Raw genomic sequence first — 16,165 nt, 5'->3', positions numbered from 1 at the left:
CAGCACACTTTATTACAGCAGCCCCCATGTATGGCCTAGCATTTATGTTAAGATTTCAGATAAACTAATCTGTATTGCTGTGTTTCTGATGAACATTGTCAATATGGGTTTTCTCTGAATACCTATGAGAAATGGACAACAGAGCCCCATCAGAATTAATGCCACCTATAGCATAGTCCTTCCCTAGCAAATGTGGAGTTTGCAAACCAAAGGCTGATAAAATTCTGGATAAATTCTGGATGACATAAGGGAAAGCCAATCATGAGTCCTTTACATGGTTATTTAGCATATGCAAAGAAAGTGATCATTGGCAACTTTATACAAAATAAAATGTAACCAGACCACGAATGAAAACTCAAGAAATTTGAGATTTGTCTGGGTCCTAACCTTCTCTAATTATGTAAATCTTCAAACAGAACGAAGTTAACATTAATGATGTCGGCATGCTCAGCCATGGGTTTTCTAAACGCTGCTTTTGAGATTGTGGTAAACCAGACCTTATACATTTGGCAGAACGATACACATGAAGGAACCCCATCCAAACTGCCAGCTCTACCCAGATGGGAACTCCTATGAAGCCCAACACGCTAAAATGCATCAAGTTTGCAGATATCTCCCAAGCTCAACAGGCTGTGCTTGTTCAGGTGGCCGAAAGAAATGTGCACAGTTTGTGCTTTGCGTGCTTAATAAAGCTTAAAACGCGAAGCATGCAATGCAGCTTGAACTTTCTAGTGTTGTTTCACCAGCAGAGAAGCGAAGCATGAGGCTCAGTCTTTGCCCTTGACAGAATGTGAATTCCAGCCTCTAATACCCAGCCTGGATGTTTCAGGAAATCAGCATTAAGCTACCAGAATGCAGTTTTCCTTGGACGAGAGCCATCTTCACACTGAGCCTGTGTTTCTGCCTCCAACCTTCCTGTCACTGTTCCGTATCCACGACCCAGCCTAAGGCAGCCTTTGACGGATCTCGAGCTATTTCCTGCATTCGGCACTAGCTCTAATTGAAAATTTGGGTGGCCTTGCTTATTTGTTCTCATGGAACGCAGCGGGTTATATTTTCATGGCACTTTCTCAGCAGTGCAGCGTTTCAGTTTCAAAAAACACTGCAAGATTTAGGAAGAAAAAAAAAAGCCTTTGAAAAGGGAAGGAAACGCAGCACAGAGTCCCTCAGCCTTGATGATTTTTTTTTTGTTTGTTTTGTTTATTTGTTGTTTTACAATCGATTTCAGAAAAGTTAAAAACCAGGAAAAATGTATCTGGTACTGTTTTTGCTTTTCATTATCAGCATGATGACAATGTAAATAAGGTAATTATTTGAAAGCAAGCATAGGTTTCATGTAGACTGCATCAACACAGAGCAAAATGAAAACTGTTAGGTAGATTTTTTTTTTGAGGGGGGGGGGATTGTTTTGCAGGTGATTTTTGTAAAGTTAAACATTTGTGCATGTGTGCTCTGTAATAATAACAAGGATCCGTGCCAGAGTACTATTCTTTCTGTTTATTGCCCTCCTTCTTTTACTGGGTTAACAAATAATACAATGTTAATGAAAATTAGTAAAATGTTAAAACAGGAGGAGAATAATTTGCAAAGGGACTTCTGCAAGTAAAACAGTGCTTTAACTGCAGAAATGTGTCCAACCGATATGCAGGTAAAAGAATGCACATACACCCTGTACGTACATAATTTTAAGCACATATTGGAGGTGTTCCGGGGACAGAGTCTGGATGGCGTTTGCATTTCCAGGCATGTTTTTCAATTTTCAAAACATGCGTCGAAATTTCTCAGAAAACATTCCATGCAAAATACAGCAGGTGTAACTGTGAGCGGGAAGTTTTTCTGGGATAATTTCAAAGCAAATTGAAGCGCATGAATTCACTCTGAAAACTGGTGTCACTTGGGGAGGAGGTATAACATCCTGTTATAAAATGACCCCCTAAAAGCAGAAATTATTTATATGCCCAAATAAGATATAATAGAGATCAGATAGTATAGATGAGGCAGGCATGTACATGTGTTATAATTTTGCTCTGAAGTTCTGCTACTGGGTAGATATTTGGTAAAATAGAATTTGTGGGTAGTACTGTGGTGTTCTCATGACTCTGCTGTGATTCAGCATATTTGTATGATAAAGGACTAAAAATCTGATACCTTTCAGACCACTTAACCTTAAATATGCTGTATATACTTGCAATGTCCAAGCAAAATCATAATCCACAAATCTCGGGTGGAAGCTGCTGCTCATCGGTGTTTGTCTTCTGTAGTTCTTGCTCGTTCTCTGAGATTCAAGAAATTAATTCCTTTTGGTGACATTTAAAAAAAGAAAAAAGTATTGCAGCACAACTGAAAAGCTGTCATCCCCTATTCAAATCCAGGTCCTTGTAGTAAAAATGAAATGATTTTCATAAGTTCACTTATAGCAGGGCTGGATTCAGCCAAATCTTTTGAGGCAACGAAAGGCAAACTGTGAGAAAAAGTCAATTAGTGCCTGATTTAAAGCAGATTATTAAAGATATTCAGTATGGCCTAAAGAAAGATATTTGGAGCATGTAAGAGGAGGAGCCAACACAGCACTCCATTTAAGACCCCTGTTATGCCCCCAGGGCCGATTCACTCATTTACATGCACACCTTTTATTTGCTTCTGGCCACCTTCAAAGTCAAATATATTTACTTCTGTTTGAGGCTATTGTAAATCTGAGCCATAACAGTGTAGCAGGCGTGCATCTCTGATCACTTCTCATGGGTGGGATCTTCACACATTTGAAAAATTACATATTCACAAGAGAAATAGGAAAAATACATTAAAACCTTTCTCCAGTTTTTAAACATTGTCTAAAATTTCTTAGGCAAAAACAAAACAAAAACATTTTCCCAAATAGGGATCACTGCAATAGCCTTTAAAACTTACTTTGGCCTATCCTAACTGCTAGAATGTCATATAAAATACCGAAAACACAAAACATCTCTCTCTTTTTTTTTTTTTTATCACCTAGGTCTATTAAATTAAAAAAAAAAAACAAAATGAAAGAAAAATAAACAAAAATGTGCTGGGGTGGAGAAGGGGCCTGGGCCGGTGACATCTTTAAAACAAAATTAAAGAAAAATATTACCAGCACTCGAAAAATGTCAAAATTGCAAACCCACCCCAGGGTTTTCCCATCTCCCTACCAGAGCAAGAACTGGGAAGGATCGAGAATCCCAGATCAGAGTAACTGGTACAGATAACTGAGGGGCCGGAGAAGTCACACCCAAGTTCAGGACCCCTACTGAACTCGGGCCAAGGAGTTTCCTGGATGGATGGGGCAAGTCTGTAGATGTCTGTATGTGTTGTGTATTGCGGGTGCTCCGCAATACAGACACATACCGGTTTGTCTCTGCCGGAGGTGCTCTTCCAATGGCAGATGCCTACGACCCAGCTGCATAGGCTCTTCTGTCTTGACCACGCTGGTATCACTGCCAAAGGCAGGGTTGGAAATGGGTGGTGAATGGGAGAAAATCCACGTAGGTTTCTTGGGCATCCAACTCTCCTGGTGACGATCTTGAAGACAATGGTCGATTCGGTCTGCCAGGTCTATAAGGTCCTCCAAGGAGGAAGGGAGCTCCCGTGCAGCCAGCTCAACTTCCAGCTGTGGGGAGAGTCCATCCAGGTAGATAGCTCGGAGGCAGTCTTCCTGCCAAGCGAGCTTAGTAGCCAAAGTCTGAAACTTGATGGTATAATCAAAGAGACTTCTTTGACTTTGTCAAAGATGTAGTAAGCTGGTGCTTGCCACGGCATGTCACCCAGGATCATCAAAAGTTCATCTGAATATAGCCACAAATTGAGCCAGTTCTTTCAGCAAAGCATCCGAGCATTCCCACAGGGGAGAAGCCCAGGCCAGCGCCTTCCCTTCAAGGCGGGAAAGAATAAAGGTGACTTTAGTCAACTCGTCCTGGAAGACTGAGGGCTGTAGAGCAAATTGCATGTAACATTGGTTTATAAACCCTCTACAGAGTCTAGAGTCACCATTGAAGTGTGGGGGTGCTGGAAGTGCCAACAAGGCGTGGATGGAGGTGGCTGTGAATGAGGAGGAGCCGAGGTAGAAACAGAATTGTTAGGATGATCGTTAAGCCAGGTATGAAGGCATCCAATGGAAGCAGCTAGTGACTCCAATAATTGCTGCTGTTCTTGTACCATAGATACCAGGTCAGTTATGGCCTAGAGGGCATGCGGCTCCACTGAGTCCATGGCCTTTGCAATCTGATGCGTCGGAGATGGACCCTTGGGCTGAGGTGGGGTTGACGCAACCCCGTAGGTAGGGATCTACGGGTCCCCACCATCGACAGGTGGGATGGCCTGTATGATAGAGGCCACTGGAGCTTCACCTATACCAGCCCTTGTTCCCCATGGCTGGAGCCTTTGGGTGCTGGGGCCGGCAGGACATAGGTGGGCCTCGAGGTTGGTTCGTGAAGTAAGGTAATTCATCCCAGAGACAGCAGTCGATAGGTGGCGTAGTTCTACGCTGGACTGGGTTTGGTACGGAAACTCAGGCACCAATGGATCAGGAGGTAACTGGAGGTGCCTGAGTAAAGAAAGGTCAAAGCCTTGTAAGTCTATGTCCAGGAGGTAGACTGGAGAAGGCATCACTGACAAGCTAGAGTCAAGGATGGCGACAAACAGAGGTCATGGCAAGTGAAGAAGAACTCTGGACGTGGAGTAATCTGTAGCGTAGTTGATCAAGGCAATGGTCAGGGCATGGAGAAGGCAGGCGTAGTCAAGCGTAGCAAAGGTCCGGGATTGGAGATAGGCTGAAGAGTAGTCAAACAAAGCAGAGTCGAAATCCAGAAAGTCAGTCCAACACATAGTCAGGGCAGGAACAAGGAAGACTAGAACCAGGAACCACAGGAGACAGGAATACAACGAGAGACAATTCTCTATCTGCAACGAGTACTCAGAGTACGAGGAGACCTGTTGCATCAGCATCCGGGGCTGCGGCCAAGTTCCCGCCGCGGGCCCTGTAAAAGAATCATCGATGTGCGCACACGTGCCTAGGGAGGAGCACGGCACCAATGGTGGCATCTGTCCGTGGGCCATGCGGAGAGGCCCAACGAGCAGGGACATCTGGGCTGGCAACACTGGGGACCATGGCAGAGCTGGAGGCACCGGAGGCAACCCGAGGTCGGAGCTGGTGGCCCACCACTGCCAGTGACGAGGAACCAGGAGGTGGAGTCCATACAAGAAGGTGAGAGGGTCGCGCTGCAGGTCTGCCGCAGGCGGTACTCATAACAAAAGTCTTAGGTATATAAGAATTTTTTTTTTACATTTTTTATTTATTAGATTTTACAAGTAACAATTCAAGTAATAATATTTCTTGAATCCTTATACAGGTATACATCATCAAGATACTTTTAACCAATTATAAGTTTTCCAACATTTTTACCAAGAAGAAAACAAAATACTTAATACGTTTTAAACCTTATAATCATACAATTTACCTGTTATTTAGCCCACTAAATGAGTCCAAAGTACACAATTGCAATTAACTAGTAATCAACATTTATTTCTCTGCTAATCCAGGGATAAAATCTGAATGAGAGATGATTTCTCAACCCCAGAACTATATTATGTGGGCATAAGAATGTATTTTAACTGCATAGTTTAGAGCAACTTCCCTAATTTTGCTGGTATCTTGTTCTCTCAGGCTGCATGCATTCTGATAAGAAATAAAGAGAAGTATAACTGCAGCTCTCGGTCTTTGATATTGTTTTTATATTTTTGTGTAAAAGAAACTGACAGAGCTATGAAAAGCAAGGTCAAGGGCCTTCCAGGAAATCCCGACAACAGACCCAAAATAGAAAATAAAAGCCTTTAGTATATCAAGCCAACCAGGCATTAGTTAGTTTGCTAAACTTCTTTAAAACATATTAAAAAAAATACTAGAATGTTAAGCACACTGTTAGGCCTCTCAAGCAGGTGGAACTGTGCACACCCATGAATTTTCAAAGCACATTTATGTGCTTAAATCCGCTTTGAAAATTCTGCTAACATCAGATATAAAATATAAATATCAGATATAAAATGCACATAAAATAGCCTCAGACTTTAGCCAATGTGGGCAGGCTGTTTGAAAATTATCCTCCCCCTCTTCAGTGAATGTCATCTTTTCTTTCTAAGCATATTGCATGAAATGTCCCCTTTTTCCCCTATTTTTAAAAATAATTTTGATTACAATCTGCTTAAGGTTTTAAGTACATTTATAGAAGGAAAAAGCTGAAAGCAGTTTTGTTTTATTAGATATTTGATTAACATGATAATTGTTTTAAGAGTTTTAGGATTGAAGTTTATCTATTTATTAACTTTAATTCGATGCATGTCTATGATTTCTCTATGTTCTTATGACTTTTATGTTTTGTCTGTGTTTTTATGAATGTTATCCTTTTAGCCACTTTGGTCAATCTTGAATTGGATTAGAAGTTTATAAAAATAAGTAAATAAGATCTGATTTAAAATGTAAAAACTTGAGGAACATGTTTCTACAGGAGCAGAAATGTAAACATGGTTCTCTATAGTTGGATCGATATGTTTTAAAATTGTTTAGGATTGAAGAGGAGGAGGGCAGCTTGGCTTTTGTGGTGATGGCAAATGAAACTCAAACAAGCACTGATCTTACTTGAAGAGCAGCAATCAAACTCAATTTCAGTTATAGTAATGAGCAGCCATTAATGATTTTAGGAAGCAAAAAAAAAAAAAGTTTGGCTTTTCAGTTGATTCATCTGTCCAACCAGCCATCCGTCTGTTACGCTGACCTCACAGGCAAGGAGCGGCAGCAGGCAGGTGGGCTAAGCGAGAGCATTAAGTGCTGGAGGGGGAAAGGTTGCTGCAGTAGTAGTGCTCCGATGGCGGACTCTTTGGGGATGGCGGGGTTTCCCCAGGTCCCACCAGCTGCAGAAGAGGAGGAGCCAGTTGGTACAGTGGGGGCTGTCAGGGTTCCCTCGGCTCTGTCGGCCAAAGACGAGGAGGAGCCACAGCCTTCAGGGCTTGATCCTGCCCTGAGCCCTCTGCTGTTTCAGCATACACACCCCTCAAGCACACACACATCCACCCCTTCCCCCTAAACTTCCCACAAGCACCAATGCAGCTTAGGCTCCTCCCTCCCTGAATCAACTGCAAGACATGCATACTTTTGCATGCGCACACACACACACCAGCATATGCATATTACTATTTATGTATTTATTTACATTTGGTATTCTGCCCTTTTCTAGGAAACACAAAAGGCAGATTACAAAAAATATGTGAATTGCAATACATGTGTCTGGGAAGGATGGGTGAGGTGACCTAATCCATAAAACTGAGAATTGAACAATATAAAACTGTATAGGTAGAAGTACATGGTGCCCACTGATTTCATGGAATAGGGAGGATACCTACCTTATCTTGGAGCCATAAAATACACTATTTTAAGTTGACATGCAATTCTAGACTTATTTTAATATCTGAATTATTTTATGATGACCAAAAAGAAAAAGAACCACTTCAGGAAAGATGACGTTCCAAGATGGTAATAACATTATTTTACATAAGTCCACCCAGAATTTTAAGGGTGACTAGCAACATCTGGCAAAAATATAGCAAATATATTTGTTTTTACAAAAATTGGTGTTGCGCGTCCCGTCCGCACTCGGGCCTGCTCACTTCACCAAGTGCTCCACGTGTCCCAGGTCATCATCCCCTGCTATAGTGGTGAGCGCAGCTAGGCCTCGGCGTACCGCAGCAGCAGTTGCCGGGCCTTCCACTTCCAGCCTGGCCTCACGGCGGGGCTCGACGTCCTCCAAAGGGTCGGCCCTGCCCCTAGGCGCACGTGTGCAGACCGCCCGGCTCCTTAAAGGGCCAGGGGCGGATCCCAACTCCGCGGCGCGACCTGATTGAATGCTGCTTAAAAGGAAGTGCCTGCCTGTACTTCCTTGCCTTGGCAATCGGGTCGATCATGCTCTGATTTCTAGTTTGCCTCTGCGTTTCCAGGATTTGTTCCAGTCTCATTCCAGCCTTGTTCCAGTCCTGTTCTAGCGTCCTTCTGTTCCTGCATCCTCCTGTTCCTTCATCTCCCCAGGTAGTACCTCTCGCACTGTCTTCTCGGTACTGACCTCTGCCTGTTCTTGACTATGCTGATCGCCGCCTGGAATTGACCTTTGCCTGTTTCCTCGACCACGTCTGCATGCTGCCTGGAAGCGACCTCTGCCCGAACACTGACCATGTCTGCACGCTGCCTGGAACCAACCTTTGCCTGACCACTGACCGCATCTGATTGCTGCCTGGAACCTGACCTCTGCTTTGGCTGACTACCCACAGACTGATCACTGGAACCTGACCTCTGCTTTGGCTGACTATCCATGGACTGACCACTGGTATTGACCCCTGCTTTGGCTGACTACGCTATCTTGACTGGCCTTGATACTTGCCATACATTCAGAGATTCTCTCTGGCCTTCTCTGGCACCCCGGACATTGACTGCACACCCTTGATCGTGGTGGGCACACTCCTGAACTTTCTCTCAAGGAGATCCTGTGAGGCCTACCTAAGGCCAGGCGGCCCGGGTAACCAAGGGCTCAACCTGAGGGAGCCCCGGGTTGCTAGTGGTGAAGCTCTAGCTAGCCTCTGTCTCCTTTTGTATTCTGCCTCCTGGTGGCAGGCGCTCTCTGGGTCCGACCAGGGAGCCTACCAATCCTGCACTAGGCCAAGGGTCCACCTCCTGGCGCAACAATTGGATTCTATGCAGGTTGTGATACCTTGTATTGGACCAAGATAAGATGTTGTGGCACATGAACTTTCAAGATCACCCAAGTCCCTCTTTTAAATGTGACTTTTCTACAAAATGGATGGGAAACATTGCCAACAAGAAAGTAAGTAACCACTCCATTGCTGGAGATTTTTTCAGATAAAAGTGATATGTTTTTGAATGCTAATGTTTTCCATGTTGCAAATCTGCCGAGACTTTAAGTTGTGTTAAATTGCTTCAGCGCTTTTGATGTTCCTGCAAAACTTTCTGTGTGAGATACAATAATTAGAGATCATAACAAAACTAGGTAACATTTACAGGATTCCACTGTAATCTACTGGGCATATTGGATAAACATACAATGGTCCAGGTCACTGGTAATCATGTTTTTGTTCTAAATGTGCCATGCTAACACAACTAGGATATTGAAAGCCATCTTTAATCTAAAGGAGGGACTTATGCAGTCTCCAAAGCTCATGTACAAAACACATTTTATTATCTTACTCCTTTGAAAGGTATTATGACCTTCAAAGACTTTAGTTTTCTGTAAGACAGATATGACTTATAGAGCTCTGCATTACTTAAATTCTTAAAAATAGGTCTTATATTTGAAATTTTTTTTTTTTACAAAGATTTGCTGTTGAAAACAATAGCTTTAAATAATCCTAATATAGTTTTTCTTTCTATTAAATTGTTTGCTTATGCAAAATGAGTAAAAATAATTTCTTGTGATTTTGGAATTCTTTGAGATTGTATACTGGTTTTAAGGGAGGGGGGGGGGTCTATAATTCTATAGTATGCTGTTTAGGAAAATGTAGAGTAGGCCGTTTTAAAGTTACAGCACTATAGCTAATTCAGCCCCTCCTAATACCACTACTGACTGAATGATAGTATACAATCCAGTATTTTTATTTGCAGTAACGTAAATGTACATTTTCTTCCAAGTACTGTTTAGAAAAACAATGCTTCTGGGTCAGCAGAGCAGATTCCTTGGATGGTTTTATTTTATTGCTAGCCAAAAAGGGAGAGGAGTGTGAGAATTTTTTAAACTGTCAAAGAATGTTTCAGATATAAAAGACTACAGTTTCTTTTTGATGTGGAAAAATGAGCTGTGCTTGATCAGGAAGAAACCTTTAGAAGGCTCTGTAATTAACTTTTGTTTAGTTTCTCTTTTAGGATGCCAGAAAATGTCATTTTGGGTCAAATGCTAATATATTTAGTACTCCCTATTGCCATGTATTGTATTTTGCTGCTGTATAGTGAAGGCTATATTTGTGTCTTCTCTCTATATATCCTAAAGTTAATGCTATTGATGAATCTGACTGGGTATCCACACATCCTGAATGCATGCCATTGTTTTTTGTTTTTTTTTAGCATTCTAGGAAATTTAATGACAGGGTAAAACGTTGCCTTTGAGGTGAATTTTAAAAGCCAGGTATGCACCAAAATTAATGGATCCATGCGCATGTAAGACATGGGTGCGCCCTGTAAATTTTAAAAGCCGCCCATATTGGGGCTCATCTCCAGATGTTTATTTTATTTATTTACTTATTTTAAAAGGTTTAGATACTGCTTTTACAAGTATTGGTCAAAACAGTTTACAACAGTCAATGTCCATAAATAAAAACAACATAAAAACAAATACCATAAACATTAAGATAAAATGGAAATAAAAAAGAAGTATAAAAGGTCAGTAATCTAGTAAGGAAAAGAAAAGAGTATGATGAGCATCCAGCGTGTGTCGTGAGAAATACCTAACGAGCAGTAGAGAGAGAACCAAAGGCCTGTGAAAACAGATATGTTTTTAATTTTTTTTTTAATTCATTGTGCGACGGAGTCTGTCTTAGATAGTCCAGGATAGAGTTCAAGAGAGAGGGGCCTGCAACTGAAAAAGCACGTCAACATGTAATGTCGAGTCTAGCCAAGCGAACTGATGGGGTTTCAAGAAGATTTTTGTGTAGTGAGCGTAACTGCCCATTTGATTGATAGATGCGAATATCTCACTCTGAACAAAAAAGGGGCATGGTGTGAGCATTCTGGGGTGGAGCTAAGAGACGTGCATGCAAATACTTACATGCTCAGGCGCACGCCCAGGTCCAATGCCACGTAACTTTATTTCTGCTATTGAGGAGATGTTTTAAAAAAACTATTTCCAGGTATCGCTAAGGGATTTGAGAGGTCTGGGGAGGGGGAGTGCAGGCTATTAAACCAGGTTGATTTGGAGGATATAGCTGTACACTGGGGGAACTGGTGGATGAACTAGTGAAACTGCTTCTTTCCCACACGCGCACTTGTTTTAAAATTCCCAGACTTTTGCAGCTCAAACCCGAGTTTACGTGGCTGGACACACACATGCATATGCCCAGGCTATATTATAACATGAGCATGTGTGTGTGCGCATCTTATAAAATAGCCATGTCCCTGGGCGTGCGCTGACATATGTGCGCCTACGTGCACCCGGCGCGTTTCAAAGTTTCCATCTGTATTCTCCTCCATTCCCAAGTCAAATACCTTTGTGGATGTCTCCACAAAGAATATTACAGAATATTGATACCTGAAATACTGCTGGTATAGAAAAGACCTTCCCTGCTGTTATTCAACAATTGCTCCTCCTGGGTTCAGTTAGTTTGCTGAATTCTGTACTATATTTCACTTCATTTCAACATTCCCCATATGGAGATAATTTACTGGGTCTCCACTTGTGACATTGGATTCCCCATGTAATAGAACCCAAGGAACTGGCTATAAAAGTTGGTGTAAACAGGATGCCATAAGAAAAGTGAAAAATTACCAAATTATAAAGGATGAGCCAAAAATGAATTTCCTCTTTTGTAAATCACATTGGAAGAACCCACTACATTTTCCTTTTTTACCGAAAGCCTTACCATTAGGATTTCAGGTTGCAAAAGATGGTAAAATCTTGCAGCATCTATGTGCAACCACTGGTGAGTTCTTCTGAAACCTTGCAAATATAAGACACAATCAGCAAGCTATTTAAAGCCTGCTTTTCTCGGTTATGCCAAGCATAACAGGTTTGTTTTATGAATAAATTCACAAAAGGTAAAAAGCTCTATCTTTTTACACATTGGTGCAAAATTTACACTACCAATATAAATCTTATTTGTATGTATGAAAGTCTGAAATATACTTACAATGTCTATTCTTGTGTTTATAAATTGTAAAGTTAGGTATTTTACAGTTAATGAGGAGTTCATCGAGAGTACGAAAACTCTGTGTTTATCAGTGTTTCTGCTCACAGGTACTATTTCTTTGTATCCTTTTCTGGGTGAATTAAATACATATTTGTATAGCTGAGGAATCATCAGCTTGAAAATGGCACAGAAACAGAGTGGAGGATCCAAGGCAGAAAAGGCAAGGGGTGAGAGCATATTAAGGAAAGTGGTGCTTTTCTGGTAGTTATCTAATAAACACCTTTTTTTCGGCATCAGAAGCGTTTTATTAGTGTTTGTTGGTTAAAAGCTAAAATCAGAAGCCCTAATTGCTCACAGATCGGACTGTACATTCAACAGCACATAAGTAAGTAACAAAAATAAGCTATCAAGCAGGAAAACGAGTGCAATAGATTATTTTAAAACATTTTGCAATTAAAGCTGAATTCAAGTATAGCAGACTCACTTGCATTCCTCAGGCTTGGAATAATTCAGTACAAGATGTTCCTAATGAACAGCCCTAAAATGTAATGCCCTGCCTGGTGGAATTCCAGGCTCAAAGTAAACTACTATAAATGACTTTTAAAAAGAGAATGTTGCGATCCCCCCTGCTGCTGCTGCGCTACAGGAGGTCTCTTACCTTCCTCCAGAGGCCGCTCTGAAGCCAGGGCCTCGCCTACGCTCCATCCGGGACTTGCTCCAGGGCCTGAGAGGCCTAGCTGTGCCTGTGGCTTGCCTCAGCGTTTGGACTTCCTGTTGGGCGACGCCCTTTCCTAGGGGCTGGCCCGCAGCTCTCCACCTGACTTATAGGACCAGCGGTGGGAGGTCCTGGCAAGCTTCTCCCAGGGAGTTGCCTTCTTCCTCCAGTATTTAAGGACTTTCTGTTCACTTGCAACGGGCCTTCGGATCAGGTCCTACAGTCGTCTGTATCCTTGCTGATCCAGGTCCTCCGTGATCACATATGCCTTGATGGATCCCTGTCCAGTGTCTCTGCCTAGCTGTCTGTTCCTGTGCCTGCCAGCCGTAAGGACTTCGGATGTGAGTATCCCAGCATCGGAGTTCCTGTTCGCCTGGAGTTTCCCTGCACCCTCCTTTCTTCAGTGTGGTCCGTGACCAGCCTTCCTGGGCTGTGTAGGGCGCGTCTGGGACGGGGTGGTCCGTGACCAGTCTAGCTGTGCTGGCTGAGTAGGGCGCCCTGTTGGACAGTGCCATGGTTCCGTCCTGCCTTGTCTCCAATGTCTTGCTTCAGCCTTTGCCCTGATGTCTCCGTCTTGCTTCTGCCTCTCTTGGATGTCTGCTTCAGCCCCCGTCTGATGTCTTCTGCAAAGGACTCTGTCTGCCCTCGCCCCTGTCCGGCCTGCTGCCCATTGCCGTTCCCAGCGGCAGGTCCGAAAGGGCCGGGAACAGTCGGAGGACCGTTCATCAGTCAACTTCCCCGTGTTGGCTACCATGGGCATGCAGGTCCGGCGGAGGGTCGGACTCCCTGCTTCTGTACCCACCTGGCTCACCATGCCTGCCCAGCTCACCTCCCACGGTGTGGCTTGGGGCTCCTCCTTGAGTCCTGCCGTGGCCCAAGGGCTCACCCCCCGCTCGAGACGACCGTGCTCCGAGCGTGCTCGTAACAGAGAATTATTGATATTTTACCAGAAAAACTGAGTGTGCTGTTTTACTTAGTATTTAAAAATGGGAGCAGAGGTTTTCAACATTATAACAGTCAAGTCTGCCAAAAAAGATTTCAAGGGAATTAATACCTTTTATTCCAACCAATCAGATTGCCTGATGGAAAATGACTCTTCTGTTTTCTGTAAATCTGTGTTAATAATGCACTATTGAGGGAACAGATATACAGTCTCTAAATATCAAGGAATGTACTATCGTCACCCACATCAGATTAGCATCCCCGAGTCATTTGAAATGTTGCTGAGAGACAAAATCCCAATATATGTTTATTATCAGTTTCTCAAGAAAATAACACCAAAAAAATGTGTGTTTTTAAAATTAATAAATCTCTGAAGTTAAATAAGGAACTTATTACCAGAAAGGTTCTAACACTATAATATGTAGTGCTAGTTATATTGTCTGGGTAAATGTAGGATGCATTGACACTGTGCTGGCATCTAGAGGACTTTTGATACAAGGAAGCACAAACTTTTTAGACTTAAGGTTAAGACTCAAAACAGTTGTCCATGCAGTCACCAAAATATGCTGGGTTTGAATCCAAAAACAAGTATTCACAGCAGTAAAGGTCTCTCACATTAGTTTAATCTTAACTCACCCAAAATATCACTCGGTAATCTCTCAAAACTGCACTATGGCTCCTCTAATGAACTCTGCTCTGATAGCAAACAAATGATTACAATAATTCCTTTAAGTGAAATGAGAGGTCTGATGTTAGCCTGCCAAATGCAGGATTAGTTTAAAATCAACAACAATGTAGCTGGGTGGAGACAATACCTTTCCATGGCCTAGTGAAGCTTTCCAGACTGGGAGGCTGAGGACGACGTACTAACCCGTGAACAGATCACAGAACTGGGTTATTAACACATGCTATTTCTCTCACCTTAATGGCTCATTTGCATGATATGCAAAATCTGTTTGCATTTATTTTCTTGCCTTACAGGTCACGCAAAATAGTGGATGTTAATGCAAAAATCCTTTCCACCTCCCCAAGGTTTAGTTACGTTTTGGATGAAAATGACAATTTGTGAGAAAGTGTATGGCTTCCAAAATTCCTTTCGGGTTTTCTTTTTCTTTAGAGGTTTTCGTTTCCCCAGGTATTATTTCGTTTAATGTTTATTTCGTTTCTATTCCTCTTGCAGAAACAAAATGAACATTACAAATCCCCAAAAACAAACTAAAGAACAGGAGCATTTCCAGGCCCTTCTGTTCCTCTCTCACCCACCCCAAAATAGTGGCGGGGACAGAAGCCACTCCAGCCCCCACATCATGCCCCTAAGTTGTCTGCTTTCAAATTGCACCAGTTGGCCCTGAGACTGGTGCCATAGTGACATCTGAATGGTACAATTGTCAGGGCTGGCAGGCGCTATTTTCTTGTACAGCCGTACAAGAAAATGGCACTGGCCAGTCCTAGGACCAGGAGCACTTTGAAGTTATTATGGCACCGGTCTCAGGGCCATTTGAAAGCAGACAACCCAGGGACAGGAGGTGAGTGGGCATCCCTCCTGCCCTTCAAGACCCCCATGGATGGAGTAAGTGGGAGATGGGATGGTTCCTGGCCCCCAGTACCTTTTGGGGCGTATCGAGGCCCTAGGCCACCAGCCAACTGTTTTGGGGCTGCCCCAGGGAGATCCTGGGTTGGCCCCAGGGAAAGCCTCAGATCGGCCTGGGGAGGCCCCAGTGAAACCTCAAATCTGCTTTAGAGGGGATTTTTTTTACCCTTTTTTTTCAAAATGAAATGAAAGTAAAACCTACTAAACTATGTCGGTTTTTCTTTTGTTCCATTTTGAAAACATCAAGAAGTGAAACAGGAAATAGTTCTTCCTGCTTTGTAATTTTCAGTGTTGTTGATGATGGATTTTAGACTTAAGTAAGGCATTTTTTTTTAATGTGTTTTCATGGTTTTTCCCATTATATATTACGGAGCTGTGTTAGAGTGTATAAATGAGGCAGGGTTGGGACTGAAGTGTGGGCAAACATTTCAGGCTTCTTGCCCTTAGATAGGGCTGACATCACTCCTGGAGTTTGCTCCATGGTCTTTCTCCACCCAGTTCCCAATGTCACAAACATCAGAGTGATCATCTATCTACAGTACATTCAGAAACGAAGAATGAACCTCATACGTATTTAAAAGAGGCAGATAATGCATTTAAGCCTACTCACCTCTCTTCAGTCTCCCAAGCAGTCCTCTTCAACTCAGAACAGCATTTAAAATATTCATTGACCCTCACAAATAGCTATTCCCCACAACCTCCTGTTGTCTCTAAGGGGGCAAAATGATCCCACAGTCAGTTTAAAAACCATACTAATACCAGTTTTAAGGTTAAATGCACTAAAGAGTTTGTGTTTGTGTGGAACCTGCTTAGTACATCTGGCTGTTAACAGCAAGTATGGCTTGTTATCAGTAAAGGATAGAAAAAATCTATTTTGTGTACTTATAGAATCAAATAGGATGCTCTTAAGATGATAGGACTACTGATAGCTCTTTAGGAAAAGAAGGCGTGAAACTACTCTTGACATAATAAGAAGGTATTATACAAATTCATGACATTTATTCAGGGGTGAA

General features: G+C 42.5%; 1 long non-coding RNA gene across 1 annotated transcript in view; it reads left to right on the top strand.

Moving 5' to 3' along the window:
• The first annotated feature begins 880 nt into the window (after positions 1–880).
• LOC115085017 overlaps positions 881–16,165 on the top strand; it is a 45,716-nt gene continuing 30,431 nt past the window's right edge. Inside the window, exon 1 of the long non-coding RNA XR_003854692.1 lies at positions 881–1,305. This is a non-coding gene — a long non-coding RNA (uncharacterized LOC115085017). The remainder of the gene's footprint in view (positions 1,306–16,165) is intronic.

The sequence above is a fragment of the Rhinatrema bivittatum genome, chromosome 2 (assembly GCF_901001135.1).
Source record: "Rhinatrema bivittatum chromosome 2, aRhiBiv1.1, whole genome shotgun sequence".
NCBI lineage: Eukaryota > Metazoa > Chordata > Amphibia > Gymnophiona > Rhinatrematidae > Rhinatrema > Rhinatrema bivittatum.
This window is presented reverse-complemented; position numbering and strand designations above follow the sequence as displayed.